Source organism: Aegilops tauschii, unplaced genomic scaffold (assembly GCF_002575655.3).
Source record: "Aegilops tauschii subsp. strangulata cultivar AL8/78 unplaced genomic scaffold, Aet v6.0 ptg000749l_obj, whole genome shotgun sequence".
NCBI classification, from domain to species: Eukaryota; Viridiplantae; Streptophyta; class Magnoliopsida; order Poales; family Poaceae; genus Aegilops; species Aegilops tauschii.
In genome coordinates this window covers 31,564-46,757 of record NW_027332978.1, presented here as the reverse complement: position 1 = coordinate 46,757, position 15,194 = coordinate 31,564, and the positions used below count along the sequence as shown (strand labels likewise).

The 15,194-nt window shown below is 36.7% G+C and overlaps 3 non-coding genes across 3 annotated transcripts; 2 read left to right on the top strand and 1 right to left on the bottom strand.

The window, feature by feature from the left end:
• Positions 1-441: 441 nt before the first annotated feature.
• TRNAY-GUA (transfer RNA tyrosine (anticodon GUA)) lies at positions 442-523 on the top strand. The gene has a single exon. It is a non-coding gene; the product is annotated as a tRNA-Tyr (tRNA).
• A 358-nt stretch (positions 524-881) lies between these two features.
• Positions 882-955, top strand: TRNAD-GUC (transfer RNA aspartic acid (anticodon GUC)). Its single transcript has one exon. It is a non-coding gene; the product is annotated as a tRNA-Asp (tRNA).
• A 2,611-nt stretch (positions 956-3,566) lies between these two features.
• Positions 3,567-3,637, bottom strand: TRNAC-GCA (transfer RNA cysteine (anticodon GCA)). Its single transcript has one exon. It is a non-coding gene; the product is annotated as a tRNA-Cys (tRNA).
• Between the last annotated feature and the right edge of the window lie 11,557 nt (positions 3,638-15,194).

Sequence of the window (15,194 nt, the reverse complement as noted above, 5' to 3'; positions counted from 1 at the left end):
TACTTTTCTACTAAATTGATTCACTTTTGTTCTTTGTTTTGAAACTTTCTCTATATTTTTAGAGAATTTTATGACTTAGTGCGGGATGGATGCATTTTTGGTCTGAACACTAAATGAAGCACGGAGAATTAATCTATAACGATCAACTAAAAAAAATCCTAGATGAAAACATAACAGAAAAGTTGGAAAAACTCTTTGCTTTGGATCTATTTATACTTTTCGAGTATATTGACAATTCCAAAAAACTGCTCATACTATGATTATAGTATAATCACGAGCGGTTGTATATGGCCCTATCGTCTAGTGATGCCCCTATCGTCTAGTGGTTCAGGACATCTCTCTTTCAAGGAGGCAGCGGGGATTCGACTTCCCCTGGGGGTAGGGAGTATTATGAAAGGAGGTTAATCATAGATTAGCAAAAACCCTAGAATAAATTCTTCTGGGTCGATGCCCGAGTGGTTAATGGGGACGGACTGTAAATTCGTTGACAATGTCTACGCTGGTTCAAATCCAGCTCGGCCCAAACCAAAAATCTAGGGCTTCGTGAGTATGAACTAAATCCTTTTGTTTTTCTTCCATAAAATAAAATGTCTGATCTATAGAAATAAAAGATAAAGAAAAAAGGGAAATTTTTTTTTTCTAATCCATATCTCTCTCATTCCTTTCTTACAAACAAAAGAGTTTTTCTTATTGAAGGCTGGATTATTATCCATTTTTAGTGATAAAAAATCACGACATACTAGTTATGTCACTCTCACTATACCCACGTATAATATAATATGTGGGTATGTAGTATATGATTCGTCTATTTCTTAGAGTACGAAAGACGAATCGAATCTTCTTATGGTTCTATTTAAGAATGGGTATGCCATACACCCCGCGGGATTGTAGTTCAATTGGTCAGAGCACCGCCCTGTCAAGGCGGAAGCTGCGGGTTCGAGCCCCGTCAGTCCCGAACTAGGGTTCAATGAATGGAGAAATTGATATTTCCTTTTTCCATGAAAAAAAGGGGCAGGGAGCAAGATCAAATACCCACAGGGCACCCTTACTTCACTTTTTTATTTTGCATCCCTCATTAAAGAGGGAGGGAAGGCATATAGGAATTTTTTTTCACGTACTCCCGATCGATAAAGATAAAGAAAGACACACATACGATATGTGGATTAGTAGAATTTAGGATATTATATTACTCTATCTTTCTTTATGATGATACCATCCTCATCTTAATTTCCTATTCCACTCTTATGGAATAGAGTACCGGTATTTTACCGAATCCATACATAATCGTATTCCCTTTTTATTTCAGACCTCTTTTCCCCATCTCACTTCTACTGCTTATTTGGATGTCTATGTGACCCATAGAAAGTTGGTCATATAATACATACATAATTGTATGTATAACTATAAGAAAAAGGAAGGGAAATTGTATAAGATTAAGAAAGTAGAAGATTAAGAAAGCTCGTGGGTTAGAGATATAGAAAAGAAAAGTAGAAAAGGATTAAAAAAGAGGGAATTCCTAATCCAATCAAAAAACCCATTTTGGTCTTAGTGTGGATAGAGGATCTTCCTATGTTATACTATATAACTCTCATCCGTGAAATATAACTCTCATCCATGAATTGATTTGATAGATCCGATATTCATAATATTGAATTGATTCAGTATTATCAGAATGCAAGCCCTACCCTTGAATTTACAAGATACCCCTTTTTCCTCTCCATGGGATTACATCCCGAGTTTATTGTGAAAATAAAAAATAAAGAGGTTATGGAAGTCAATATTCTCGCATTTATTGCTACTGCACTTTTCATTCTAGTTCCTACTTCTTTTTTACTTATTATTTATGTAAAAACAGTCAGCCAAAATAATTAATTGGAATTCCAATTAATCATTGAAGAAATTAAAAAGGGATTAAATAAAAAAAATCCAAGTCTTAAATGAAAGGATCTGGTTGGAATCTTAAAGTGTGGTAGAAAGAACTACATATAGTTTTTTCTACGACACTTTAGATTCTTTCTATTATATTATCTTTGAATCTACATAGAATAGATTAGTAGATTGGAAATAGTTAAGTAGTCTAATTCAATTTCTTTTTTCATTGCATCCACTTAATTTCAATCAGGTCAAAATAAAAAAATCTAAGACAATTCTTGACCAAAGAATCCATGGAGGAAAGAAAAATAATATTAAGAATAGACTATAGTAAAAAGTAAAAGGAAATGGAAAATGTGTGATATGCCGTGAATAGTTCCGTGGAAGAAAGTCGAATTTTCTTATGTATAGAACTTTTTTTAACCATTCGTCATTTCTAGTAGAAATTATGAATTGGTATAATGGCTCTTTCTTACATTACAACTTACAATACAAGAGTTTCTTACAGGAGTGAAACAAAACTAAAGAAAAAGATTAAAGAATAACGTTTGACAAAATGATTAATGCAAAATGATCCATTAATGAAAAGAATTGATACAACAATTGATTACTTAATCAATTAGTAGTATCCCTAGAGTCCACTCCTTCCCCATACTACTAGTGAAAGAGAAAATGTAAAGACTACCATTAAAGCAGCCCAAGCGAGACTTACTATATCCATCTAAATTATGTCTCCTATTTCTATGAAGGGATTATTCTATTCTACTATTGATCAATTAATCATAGTGGAATCAAGGGTACAGAGTCAAAAAGGGATTCCGCCCTAAGGCCATGGATCAATCAGTTCAAGGAATTTACTCCTAACAAATTCTTATAGGAATTCTGGTAGAATTAGAGAGCATTAAAAATACGATACTATAGCCCTTTTTTCCTTAAAAAAGAAAGAGTACGGGAATGATGTCCTGAATAGAAGAAGCGGGAATAGGAAGATTTTTTATTCCTTTTGTTACTCTTTTTTTTTTTTTAAGCAAAGGACGCCCGAATATACCATAAAATTAACGATAGATAAATATTTATTGGATACCTACCTTACCTAATGTTTATTTTTGACCTAAACCCTGCAGCCTTGCTTTGTATCATTCTATGAAAGAATGAAGAGGAAGAGATTTTATCCATAACACAACTCCTAAATTGATTTTTGATCGACCTATTTAATCTGATTCTCGTTAGAATTAAAATTAAGTAGTCCTTACTTTAGTGTATGTAGGTAACATAAGATGTACGATAAAAAAATGTATAATAATTAGTAAGTCTTGATATTCTTTCGTGGAGTCCCTTCTTGAATCTTAGATTGAAAAAAAAAAAGAATGCCCCTTAGGGACCTTTCTTTGGATACCAAGATTTCTGACATCTTATCCTCGTATTTTAAAATTATCAAATCGAATCTCAATTAAGAACCAATTCAAATTCATATAATAAAAGAATAAGGAAACACTACCTCACCCCTATTGATAACCATTTTGGCCACTACCGTCAAAACAAACCCTAACCCTAGTTTGAGGATAGAACTATGGTATGGTTTCTCTAAACCCAGTATCGGCAGGCCCAGTTACTCTCTTGCCCGAACTTATGCGAAGTAAAAATTGATCGAATTCGATCAGCACTATAAAAAAAACCTAAGTATTTTATTGATCAGGCGGCACCCAGATTTGAACTGGGGATAAAGGATTTGCAGTCCCCTGCCTTACCGCTTGGCCATGCCGCCAAAAAATCCGATCAAAAATCTAGAAAACAGCAAGTATTCATCACGTTTTCTTACGAAAAGCCCCTTTTATTTTGAATATAATTCTACTTACTTTTTTCCAATCTTTTTCAAAATCTATTCCTGCTTTTTTTGATCCAGTTTCTATTATTCTCCTCGATAGATTCTATCTTAAAACATACATTGTTAACACAATAAAACTTCCATTTCTTTCTATTGAGATGAAAAGAAGAAAAAGTGGATTTCTATTCACAGGCTGCAAAATTCAGAATAAATTGGAACCGTTAACTAGAATTCTCTTTTTTTTATTGCAGTAGTGAACTACTCTTAAATCGGTATTATCTCCCCCCCCTTCAATGGCATAATAAAATAGTATGACTTTATGCTTAATCCGTGTATAGGTAAACTTTAGGTCCGAACAGCATTATTATCCAAAGATCCCTTTATGTACATATCTCTATGAGAATCATGCTTTAATTTTTAAAAGTATTAAATTAAATATCTTGAATAAAAAAAGGAAATTTGCTCTGATATAGAGTATAACCTTACTATCTTGGCCTACCCAAGTGAAATTACGATAAAAGAAAAGCATGGATATGGGGAGAGGTGGATAACTAGATTGGCATGTACTTAAAAAAGGGACTTACTTGATTTAGAATTCCACAATGAAATACTGAATTTTCTAGTAATTATACTACTCCGATCCGAAATAAAAAAGAACCCTCAAATTATTTTGAGAAATTAAAGTAAGCACGCTATTCTAAATCGAAGTAAAGTCAAACTTTCTAGTATATTATATTACGGCTTTATTACATTCATAGAAAGGAGATAAAATGAGAATCTTTGCCATCCAATCTGATTAGAATATCATAACATAAAGTATAAGTGGCAGAATTTTTTTTTTTAGGAATGTTTATCAATTCATTTTCATTTCATTTGTACCCCTGGCAAACTCGAACTTTCGTCCAAATGGTCTCTATTCATATGTATGAAATACATATATGAAATACGTATGTGGAGTTCCCTAGAATTTCATGTGATTCAGTAAACAGAATATAGATTCCATGATTGCTAGATCGATCCAGAGGGATTGATGAAGAGTGAGCTGATAATGGAATTTTTCTTTGATAAACAGGAAACTTAAGATTAAGATGCTCCGGAATGGAAACGAGGGAATGTCCACAATACCCGGATTTAGTCAGATCCAATTCGAGGGATTTTGTAGGTTCATTAATCAAGCCTTAGCAGAAGAACTTGACAAGTTCCAACAATTAAAGATCCAGATCACGAAATTGCATTTCAATTATTTGCGAAAGGATATCAATTGCTAGAACCCTCGATAAAAGAAAGAGATGCTGTGTATGAATCACTCACCTATTCTTCCGAATTATATGTATCTGCGAGATTAATTTTTGGTTTCGATGTGCAAAAGCAAACCATTTCTATCGGAAACATTCCTATAATGAATTCCTTAGGAACCTTTATTATAATGGAATATACGAATTGTGATCAATCAAATATTGCTAAGTCCTGGTATTTACTACCGCTCGGAATTAGATCATAAGGGAATTTCTATCTACACTGGCACTATAATATCAGATTGGGGGGGGAGATCGGAATTAGCAATTGATAAAAAAGAAAGGATATGGGCTCGCGTGAGTAGAAAACAAAAGATATCTATTCTAGTTCTATCATCAGCTATGGGTTCGAATCTAAGAGAAATTCTAGATAATGTTTCCTACCCTGAAATTTTCTTGTCTTTCCCGAATGCTAAGGAGAAGAAGAGGATTGAGTCAAAAGAAAAAGCTATTTTGGAGTTTTATCAACAATTTGCTTGTGTAGGTGGGGGACCTGGTATTTTCGGAGTCCTTATGCGAGGAATTACAAAAGAAATTTTTTCAACAAAAATGTGAATTAGGAAGGATTGGTCGACGAAATATGAATCGGAGACTTAATCTTGATATACCTCAGAACAATACATTCTTGTTACCACGAGATGTATTGGCCGCTACGGATCATTTGATTGGAATGAAATTTGGAACGGGTATACTTGACGATGACGATATGAATCACTTGAAAAATAAACGTATTCGTTCGGTTGCAGATCTGTTACAAGATCAATTCGGATTGGCTCTTGGTCGTTTACAACATGCAGTTCAAAAAACTATTCGTAGAGTATTCATACGTCAATCGAACCGACTCCCCAAACTTTGGTAACTCCAACTTCAACTTCAATTTTATTAATAACTACTTATGAGACCTTTTTTGGCACATACCCGTTATCTCAAGTTTTTGATCAAACGAATCCATTGACACAAACTGTTCATGGGCGAAAAGTGAGTTGTTTAGGTCCTGGAGGGTTGACGGGGAGAACCGCAAGTTTTCGGAGCCGAGATATTCATCCGAGTCACTATGGGCGTATTTGTCCAATTGACACGTCTGAAGGAATCAATGTTGGACTTACTGGATCCTTAGCAATTCATGCGAGAATTGATCACTTGTGGGATCCATAGAGAGTCCGTTTTATGAAATATCTGCTGAGAAAGCAAAAGAAAAAAAAGAGAGACAGGTGGTTTATCTATCACCAAATAGAGATGAATATTATATGATAGCAGCAGGAAATTCTTTGTCCTTGAATCAAGGTATTCAGGAAGAACAGGTTGTTCCGGCTAGATACCGTCAAGAATTCTTGACTATTGCATGGAACAGATTCATGTTAGAAGTATTTTTCCTTTCCAATATTTTTCTATTGGGGGTTCTCTCATTCCTTTTATTGAGCACAATGATGCGAATCGGGCTTTAATGAGTTCTAATATGCAGCGCCAAGCAGTTCCGCTTTCTCGGTCCGAGAAATGCATTGTTGGAACTGGATTGGAACGCCAAACAGCTCTAGATTCGAGGGTTTCCATTATAGCGAACGCGAGGGAAAGATCATTTCTACTGATAGTCATAAGATACTTTTATCAAGTAGTGGGAAGACTATAAGTATTCCTTTAGTTAACCACCGTCGCTCTAACAAAAATACTTGTATGCACCAAAACCCCGGGTTCCACGGGGTAAATCCATTAAAAAAGGACAAATTTTAGCAGAAGGAGCTGCTACAGTTGGGGGCGAACTTGCTTTAGGAAAAAACGTATTAGTAGCTTATATGCCATGGGAAGGTTACAATTTTGAAGACGCAGTACTAATTAGCGAACGTTTGGTATATGAAGATATTTATACCCTCTTTTCACATCCGGAAATATGAAATTCAGACGGATACGACAAGCCAGGGCTCCGCTGAAAAAATCACTAAAGAAATACCACATCTAGAAGAACATTTACTCCGCAATTTGGACAGAAATGGAGTTGTTAGGTTGGGATCCTGGGTAGAAACTGGTGATATTTTAGTAGGTAAATTAACGCCTCAGATAGCGAGCGAATCATCTTATATCGCGGAAGCTGGATTATTACGGGCCATATTTGGCCTTGAGGTTTCCACTTCAAAAGAAACTTCTCTGAAATTACCTATAGGTGGAAGAGGGCGCGTTATCGATGTGAAATGGATCCAAAGGGACCCGCTCGACATAATGGTTCGTGTATATATTTTACAGAAACGTGAATCAAGTTGGGGATAAAGTAGCGGAAGACATGGGAATAAAGGGATCATTTCCAAAATTTTGCCTAGGCAAGATATGCCCTATTTGCAAGATGGAACACCCGTTGATATGGTCTTCAATCCCTTAGGAGTACCCTCCCGAATGAATGTGGGACAAATATTTGAAAGCTCGCTCGGATTAGCGGGGATCTGCTAAAGAAACATTATAGAATAGCACCCTTTGATGAGAGATATGAGCAAGAGGCTCAAGAAAACTTGTGTTTTCAGAATTATATGAAGCCAGTAAAGAAACAAAAAACCCATGGGTATTTGAACCCGAGTACCCGGGAAAAAGCAGAATATTTGATGGAAGAACAGGCGACCCCTTTGAGCAACCTGTTCTAATAGGGAAGTCCTATATCTTAAAATTAATTCATCAAGTTGATGAGAAAATTCATGGGCGTTCTACTGGGCCCTACTCACTTGTTACACAACAACCGGTTAGAGGAAGAGCCAAGCAAGGGGGACAACGAGTAGGAGAAATGGAAGTTTGGGCTTTAGAAGGATTTGGTGTTGCTCATATTTTACAAGAGATACTTACTTATAAATCTGACCATCTTATAGCTCGCCAAGAAATACTTAATGCTACGATCTGGGGAAAAAGAATACCTAATCATGAGGATCCTCCAGAATCTTTTCGAGTGCTCGTTCGAGAACTACGATCTTTGGCTCTAGAACTGAATCATTTCCTTGTATCTGAAAAGAACTTCCAGGTTAATAGGGAGGAAGTTTGATCGGAATAAATATAAATTCTTTTCTTATTTCTATTTTATGATTGACCAATATAAACATCAACAACTTCAAATTGGACTCGTTTCCCTCAACAAATAAAGGCTTGGGCTAACAAAAACCTACCTAATGAGAAGTCGTTGGCGAAGTCACAAGGCCTCTACTTTTCATTATAAAACCGATAAACCAGAAAAAGATGGATTGTTTTGCGAAAGAATCTTTGGACCCATAAAAAGCGGGATTTGCGCTTGTGGCAATTCTCGAGCGAGCGGAGCTGAAAACGAAGACGAAAGATTTTGCCAAAAATGCGGGGTAGAATTTGATGGATTCTCGGATACGAAGATATCAAATGGGATACATCAAACTCGCATGTCCCGTGACTCATGTGTGGTATTTGAAAGGTCTTCCTAGTTATATCGCGAATCTTTTAGATAAACCTCTTAAGAAGTTGGAGGGCCTAGTATACGGCGATTTCTCTTTTGCTAGGCCCAGCACTAAAAAACCCACTTTTTTTACGATTACGAGGTTTATTCGAAGAGGAAATTGCATCCTGTAACCACAGCATTTCTCCCTTTTTTTCTACCCCAGGCTTTGCAACATTCGAAATCGGGAATTGCGACAGGAGCAGGTGCTATTAGAGAACAATTAGCAGATTTGGATTTGCGAATTATTATAGAGAATTCTTTGGTCGACTGGAAGGAATTAGAAGACGAGGGGTATAGTGGAGATGAGTGGGAAGATAGAAAAAGACGAATAAGAAAAGTTTTTTTGATTAGACGCATGCAATTGGCGAAACATTTTATTCAAACAAATGTAGAACCAGAATGGATGGTTTTGTGCTTATTACCGGTTCTTCCTCCCGAATTGAGACCTATTGTTTATAGGTCTGGAGATAAAGTAGTGACTTCAGACATTAATGAACTTTATAAGAGAGTTATCCGTCGGAACAACAATCTTGCCTATCTATTAAAAAGAAGTGAATTAGCGCCAGCAGATTTAGTAATGTGCCAGGAAAAATTGGTACAAGAAGCCGTGGATACACTTCTTGATAGTGGGTCCCGCGGGCAACCGACGAGGGATGGTCACAATAAGTATACAAATCACTTTCAGATGTAATTGAAGGTAAAGAGGGAAGGTTTCCGCGAGACTCTGCTTGGGAAACGGGTCGATTACTCGGGGCGTTCTGTCATTGTTGTGGGTCCTTCGCTTTCATTACATCAATGTGGATTACCTCTAGAGATAGCAATAAAGCTTTTTCAGCTATTTGTAATTCGCGATTTAATCACGAAACGCGCCACTTCTAATGTAAGGATTGCTAAAAGGAAAATTTGGGAAAAAGAACCCATTGTATGGGAAATACTTCAAGAAGTTATGCGGGGACATCCTGTACTGTTAAATAGAGCACCTACCCTGCATAGATTAGGCATACAGGCCTTTCAACCCACTTTAGTAGAGGGGCGTACTATTTCTTTACACCCATTAGTGTGTAAGGGTTTCAATGCGGACTTTGATGGAGATCAAATGGCTGTTCATCTACCTTTATCCTTGGAAGCTCAGGCAGAAGCCCGTTTACTTATGTTTTCTCATATGAATCTCTTATCTCCCGCTATTGGGGATCCTATTTGCGTACCAACCAAGACATGCTTATCGGGCTTTATGTATTAACGATTGGAAAGCGTCGAGGTATTTGTGCAAATAGATATAATAGTTGCAGAAACTACCCAAATCTAAAAGTAAATTACAATAATAATAATAATTCTAAATATAGGAAAGATAAAGAACCCCATTTTTCTAGTTCTTATGATGCACTGGGAGCTTATAGACAAAACTAATCAGTTTTAGATAGTCCCTTGTGGCTACGATGGAACCTGGATCAACGCGTCATTGGGTCAAGAGAAGTTCCGATTGAAGTTCAATATGAATCTTTGGGGACTTATCATGAGATTTTATGCCCACTATCTAATAATGGGAAATAGAAAAAAAGAAATTCGTTCGATATACATTCGAACCACTCTTGGTCATATTTCTTTTATAGAGAAATAGAGGAAGCCATACAAGGATTTAGTCAGGCCTATTCATACACTACCTAAACAAGAAAGAAAGTTAGATTCGGCGATGCCCTCCCCTTTCGGGGGGCATTCGATTTCCCTAGTATCATCATTATTTGCCACGCGAATCCAGATTGAGATTGAGGCAAGTTAATTAAATTTTCGAATCACTGACTCAGGCCCATTGTCGAATCCTACTCAGCAATTGTCGAATCCTACTCAGCCGAAAAGGGGGTACTTATGTATGGCGGAACGGGCCAATCTGGTCTTTCATAATAAAGAGATAGACGGAACTGGTATGAAACGACTTATTAGCAGATTAATAGATCATTTTGGAATGGGATATACATCCCATATACTGGATCAACTAAAGACTCTGGGCTTCCATCAAGCCACTACTACATCGATTTCGTTAGGAATCGAGGATCTTTTAACAATACCCTCTAAGGGATGGTTAGTCCAAGACGCGGAACAACAGAGTTTTCTTTTGGAGAAACACTATTATTATGGGGCTGTACACGCGGTAGAAAAATTACGCCAATCTGTTGAGATATGGTATGCGACAAGTGAATATTTGAAACAAGAAATGAATTCAAATTTTCGGATAACGGATCCTTCTAATCCAGTCTATCTAATGTCTTTTTCAGGAGCCAGAGGAAATGCATCTCAAGTACACCAATTAGTAGGTATGAGAGGATTAATGTCGGACCCTCAAGGACAAATGATTGATTTACCTATTCAAAGCAATTTACGCGAGGGACTTTCTTTGACAGAATATATAATTTCCTGCTATGGAGCCCGCAAAGGGGTTGTAGATACTGCTGTGCGAACAGCAGATGCTGGATATCTTACACGTAGACTTGTTGAAGTAGTTCAACATATTATTGTGCGTAGAAGAGATTGTGGTACTATCCGAGGTATTTCTGTAAGTCCTCAAAATGGGATGACGGAAAAACTTTTTGTCCAAACACTAATTGGTCGTGTATTAGCAGACGATATATATATCGGTTCACGATGCATTGCCGCGCGAAATCAAGATATTGGAATTGGATTAGTCAATCGATTCATAACTGCCTTTCGAGCACAACCATTTCGAGCACAACCAATATATATTAGAACCCCCTTTACTTGCCGAAGCACTTCTTGGATCTGTCAATTATGCTATGGCCGGAGTCCTACTCATAGTGATCTGGTCGAATTGGGAGAAGCCGTAGGTATTATTGCGGGTCAATCAATTGGGGAGCCAGGGACTCAACTAACATTAAGAACTTTTCATACTGGCGGAGTATTCACAGGGGGTACTGCCGACCTTGTACGATCCCCTTCGAATGGAAAAATAAAATTCAATGAGAATTTGGTTCACCCCACACGTACCCGTCATGGGCAGCCTGCTTTTCTATGTTATATAGACTTGCATGTAACTATTCAGAGTCAAGATATTCTATATAGTGTGAATATTCCCTCAAAAAGCTTGATTCTAGTGCAAAATGATCAATATGTAAAATCCGAACAAGTAATTGCGGAGATTCGTGCCGGAACGTCCACTTTACATTTTAAAGAAAGGGTACAAAAGCATATTTATTCTGAATCAGACGGCGAAATGCACTGGAGTACTGATGTTTACCATGCGCCCGAATATCAATATGGTAATCTTCGCCGATTACCAAAAACAAGCCATTTATGGATATTGTCAGTAAGTATGTGCAGATCCAGTATAGCGTCTTTTTCACTCCACAAGGATCAAGATCAAATGAATACTTATGGTAAAAAAGATAGGGAAATTCTTGATTATTCAACGTCGGATCGAATCATGTCCAATGGCCATTGGAATTTTATCTATCCTTCTATTTTTCAAGATAATTCAGATTTGTTGGCGAAAAAGCGAAGAAATAGGTTCGTCATTCCATTACAATATCATCAAGAACAAGAGAAAGAACTAATATCCTGTTTTGGGATTTCGATTGAAATCCCCCTTATGGGTGTTTTACGTAGAAATACTATTTTTGCTTATTTTGACGATCCCCGATACAGAAAAGATAAAAAGGGTTCAGGAATTGTTAAATTTAGATATAGGACCCTAGAAGAAGAATATAGGACTCGAGCGGAAGACTCAGAAGAGGAATATGAGACCCTAGAAGACGAATACAGGACCCGAGAGGACGAATATGAATATGAAACCCTAGAAGAATCTAAATATGGAATCCTAGAAGACGAATACGAATATGAAACCCTAGAAGACGAATATGGGAGCCCAGAAAACGAATATGGGAACCCAGAGAACGAATATAGGACTTTAGAGAAAGACTCAGAAGAGGAATATGGGAGCCCAGAGAGCAAATATAGGACCCAAGAGGACGAATATGGAACTCTAGAGGAAGACTCAGAAGACGAATATGGCAGCCCCGGGGAAAGCGCAGAGGAAAAATATGGTACTTTAGAGGAAGACTCAGAAGAAGATTCAGAGGACGAATACGAGAGCCCAGAGGAAGATTCCATCTTAAAAAAAGAGGGTTTGATTGAGCATCGAGGAACAAAAGAATTTAGTCTAAAATACCAAAAAGAAGTAGATCGGTTTTTTTTCATTCTTCAAGAACTTCATATCTTGCCGAGATCTTCATCCCTAAAGATACTTGACAATAGTATTATTGGAGTGGATACACAACTCACAAAAAATACAAGAAGTCGACTAGGCGGACTGGTCCGAGTGAAGAGAAAAAAAAGCCATACGGAACTCAAAATATTTTCCGGAGATATTCATTTTCCTGAAGAGGCGGATAAGATATTAGGTGGCTGTTTGATACCGCCAGAAAGACAAAAAAAAGATTCTAAGGAATCAAAAAAAAGGAAAAATTGGGTCTATGTTCAACGGAAAAAAATTCTCAAGAGCAAGGAAAAGTATTTTGTTTCCGTTCGCCCTACAGTGGCATATGAAATGGACGAAGGAAGAAATTTAGCAACACTTTTCCCGCAGGATCTCTTGCAAGAAGAAAATAATCTCCAAATTCGACTTGTCAATTTTATTTCTCATGAAAATAGCAAGTTAACTCAAAGAATTTATCACACAAATAGTCAATTTGTTAGAACTTGCTTAGTAGTGAATTGGGAACAAGAAGAAAAAGAAAAGGCTGGTGCTTCCCTTGTTGAGGTAAGAGCAAATGATCTTATTCGCGATTTCCTAAGAATTGAGTTAGTCAAGTCCACTATTTCGTATACACGAAAAAGGTATGGTAGGACAAGTGCAGGACCGATTCCCCATAATAGGTTAGATCGCGCCAATATCAATTCTTTTTATTCCAAGGCGAAGATTGAATCACTTAGCCAACATCCAGAAGCTATTGGCACTTTGTTGAATCGAAATAAAGAATACCACTCTTTGATGATTTTGTCGGCATCCAACTGTTCTCGAATTGGTTTATTCAAGAATTCAAAACATCCCAATGCGATAAAAGAATGGAATCCTAGAATTCCTATTCGAGAAATTTTTGGGCCCTTAGGCGCTATTGTAGCTAGTATATCGCATTTTTCTTCATCTTACTATTTACTAACGCATAATAAAATCCTGTTAAAAAAATATTTGTTCGTTGACAATTTAAAACAAACCTTCCAAGTACTTCAAGAACTTAAATACTCTTTAATAGATGAAAATAAAAGGATTTCTAATTTCGATAGTAACATAATGTTGGATCCATTCCTTTTGAATTGTCACTTTGTCCATCATGATTCTTGGGAAGAGACATTGGCAATAATTCACCTTGGACAATTTATTTGTGAAAATGTATGTCTATTTAAATCGCACATAAAAAAATCCGGTCAAATTTTCATTGTAAATATGAATTCCTTTGTTATAAGAGCAGCTAAACCTTATTTGGCCACTACAGGAGCAACTGTTAATGGTCATTATGGAGAAATCCTTTACAAGGGAGATAGGTTAGTTACGTTTATATATGAAAAATCGAGATCTAGTGACATAACGCAAGGTCTTCCAAAAGTGGAACAAATCTTTGAAGCGCGTTCAATTGATTCATTATCCCCGAATCTCGAAAGGAGAATTGAGGATTGGAATGAGCGTATACCAAGAATTCTTGGGGTCCCTTGGGGATTCTTGATTGGAGCTGAGCTAACCATAGCCCAAAGTCGTATCTCTTTGGTTAATAAAATCCAAAAGGTTTATCGATCCCAAGGGGTACAGATCCATAATAGACATATAGAGATTATTATACGCCAAGTAACATCAAAAGTGCGGGTTTCCGAAGATGGAATGTCTAATGTTTTTTCGCCTGGGGAATTAATCGGACTATTGCGAGCGGAACGAGCAGGACGAGCTTTGGATGAATCGATCTATTATCGGGCAATCTTATTGGGAATAACAAGGGCTTCCCTAAATACCCAAAGTTTCATATCTGAAGCAAGTTTTCAAGAAACTGCTCGAGTTTTAGCAAAAGCTGCCCTACGAGGTCGCATTGATTGGTTGAAAGGCTTGAAAGAAAACGTAGTTCTGGGGGGGATTATACCTGTTGGTACCGGATTCCAAAAATTTGTGCATCGTTCCCCACAAGACAAGAACCTTTATTTCGAAATAAAAAAAAAAAATCTATTCGCGTCGGAAATGAGAGATTTTTTGTTTCTCCATACAGAATTAGTTTCTTCAGATTCTGACGTAACAAACAATTTTTATGAGACATAAGAACCCCCATTTAACATTTAACCCTATATCATTTAAGGATACATAAAAAATATTTTTTATTTCAAGCTATTTCGGATCTTTCTTAATCTTCAAAAAGAACTAAATTCCGTAATGGAATGGTAGGGTTAAAAAAAAAAGGAAGTGTGGAAAAAATGACAAGAAGATATTGGAACATTAATTTGAAAGAGATGATAGAAGCAGGAGTTCATTTTGGTCATGGTATTAAGAAATGGAATCCTAAAATGGCCCCTTACATTTCGGCAAAGCGTAAAGGTACTCATATTATAAATCTCGCTAGAACGGCTCGTTTTTTATCAGAAGCTTGTGATTTAGTTTTTGATGCAGCAAGTCAGGGAAAAAGTTTCTTAATTGTTGGTACCAAAAAAAGAGCAACAGATTTAGTAGCATCAGCTGCAATAAGGGCTCGTTGTCATTATGTTAATAAAAAGTGGTTCAGTGGTA